This window comes from Oryx dammah, unplaced genomic scaffold (genome assembly GCF_014754425.2).
Source record: "Oryx dammah isolate SB20612 unplaced genomic scaffold, SCBI_Odam_1.1 HiC_scaffold_28, whole genome shotgun sequence".
Lineage (NCBI taxonomy): Eukaryota > Metazoa > Chordata > Mammalia > Artiodactyla > Bovidae > Oryx > Oryx dammah.
The window spans coordinates 20,049,427-20,051,951 of NW_024070212.1; the positions used below are offsets into that span (position 1 = coordinate 20,049,427).

Here is a 2,525-nt window from a genome sequence, read left to right on the forward strand (position 1 = left end):
TGGAACCATAGGTAAAACCATGTAAACTCTCTTGTTGAACAATTGTCCTTCTGGCACTCTACCCATATGCCTGTGTACAAGAATTATGACTGCAGTATTGTTTGTAATAATAAAAGCATAGAAGCAAATTCATTTCAAAGTCTTGCTTGTGCTAAATTACTTCAGTCGTGTTCAACTCTTTTCATCCCTATGGACTGTAGTCAGCTAGGCTCCTCAGTCAATGGGATTCTCCAGGCAAGAGTACTGGAATGGGTTGCCATTTCCTCCTCCAGAGGATCTCCCCCACCCAGGGATCTAACCCATGTCTCTTTATTTCTCTTGCAGTAGACAGGTGGTTTCTTGACCACCAGCACCATCTGGGAAGCCCTCAGAAAAAACCACACCTTCCCTGACTGGGCATCGAACCTGGGCCACAGCTGTAAAAGTGACAAATCTTAGCTCCTAGACCACCAGAGGACCATACTGTTAATGGGGGTCAATAAAGACTAGTACAAACAATAGATGAACCCTCACTGTTAAAAGGCACTCAGAGGGTAACGATCAGATGTTGACTCTCCTCTCTTTTCGCAAAATCCTGGATTCCAAATGACCTGTTTTCTTCAGGGGCTCTTTTGTGAGGATAAGATCAGCAGTGAACTTGACTTAGGTTCTCCTGTTGTGGACAAGACATCGGCGACAAGAAGGTTAAAGAAGGCGAGGCCTTCCTCCATATTGACGTGGAAAGGATGAATTAATAAGCAGAAATGAGAGCAAACCCTTAAACTACACCTAAAAAACATCACAGAGGCAGTCGTCCCTGGGTGGGCTCGAACCACCAACCTTTTGGTTAACAGCCGAACGCGCTAACCGATTGCGCCACAGAGACTCGAGGGACAAAATCTTGCTAAAGAGGAACTGGTCCTTCCGCGCCAGGAGCAGCCACTAGCCTTTCGCAAGACAGCGGCTCCGGTTCCTAGCCTCAGACAACCGGAGAGGTGGAGTCGATGCAGCGTGTTCGTTCCCGCGGAGGAGCCGGGAGTCAGGCGAACTCGAAGGTGGAAGGGCCGCCGAGCTTCGCCGCCTCCCCTTGCTCCCCACCCGCAGCAGATGCAGCGCCCCGGAGACGCCCTGAGCCTGAGCCGAGGGGGTGCCGAGGGGGTCCCGAGGGAAGCTGACCCCCGCCCCCACCCCTTCGGTGGGCTCTGTGACGGCTCCGCATTTGCTCCGCGTTCACTCGACCATAGGAGAAGGCAATGGCAACCCACTCCAGCACTCTTGCCTGGAAGATCCCATGGACGAAGGAGCCGGGTGGGCTGCAGTCCATGGGGTCGCTAAGAGTCGGACAAGATGAGCGACTTCATTTTCACTTTTCACTTTCATGCACTGGAGAAGGAAAGGGCAATCCACTCCAGTGTTCTTGCCTGGAGAATCCCAGGGACGGGGGAGCCTGGTGGGCTGCCGTCTATGGGGTCGCACAGAGTCTGAAGCGACTTAGCAGCAGCAGCAGCACGCGACCATCTTCGCCTCTGGGCAGCTCTTTAATGGATGTGGTCGGTTTGGCTGCAGCAAGAAAGAGATCAGGTCTAAAGAGGACACGTGAAAAGGTGCGAGAGCAGCCGGCAAAAGCTTGGATGAGACAACCCAGGAAGCCTGAGGCACAGGCCGTATCCTGAGAGATGAAAATTGTTTTTATTAAGTAGCTGAACAGGGAGGCAGAACCAGAGAAGGGCATGAAGGAGAGAAAAGCATGAGCATGTGCATCTAAGAATTAAACAGCATAAATAGTGTGGATATGTTTACATCAAAGAAATTACCTGTGGGCTTCTGGTGCATCGTGACTGTATAATGGTTAGTGCTGTGCTGTGGCTTCATTACTGAGAGGGTAACAGGCAGGAAGGCCAGGGGTCTCCAAACGCAGGAAATAGGCTGCAAGTGTCAGACATTTTTTCCCTCTCTCTCTTAAGCAGCAGGAGGAAACAAACTAGTGTTACCTTTTCCCCTACTTCTCTAGACAAATTTAAAAAGAGGTTTCTCTTAAAATTCTGTGTGGCCATAATGACACCTGGTTCCACCTGAACTTAACTTTTCTCATACCTTGAGCCAACCAGTGCATTTTTCTTATGGAAATGTTTGTCTTAAGCTATGTTAATGTACTATGTACTTACCTTAGACTCAACCGACTTGACAAATCAGTATGTTATACATTGTTCTCCTAATCTATGTTAATGAAACTATATATTTTATGGAAATCTGCCTTTCTTCAAGATTCATGCCAATTGTTTTATGGCTCAGGATGACTCACCTGGTGCCATTCTCTGAGTTTTGAGACATTTCCTTTCTTTGATTAGCAGACAGCTACAGAGTCGGACACTACTGAAGCGACTTAGCAGCAGCAGTAGCAGCAGTAGTTATATAATATCCAGCTAAAGACTAGCAAGGGGGTACTCTTTCTGCCCCCTTCTGATGTCTATGTCAGAAGCTTTCTCTATCTCTTTTATACTTTAATAAAACTTGATTACACAAAAGCTCTGAGTGATCAAGCCTCG

The 2,525-nt window shown here is 48.3% G+C and overlaps 1 non-coding gene across 1 annotated transcript; it reads right to left on the reverse strand.

Annotated features, from left to right (window-relative positions):
• Positions 1 to 791: 791 nt before the first annotated feature.
• Positions 792 to 865, reverse strand: TRNAN-GUU. Its single transcript has one exon. It is a non-coding gene; the product is annotated as a tRNA-Asn (tRNA).
• Positions 866 to 2,525: the final 1,660 nt, after the last annotated feature.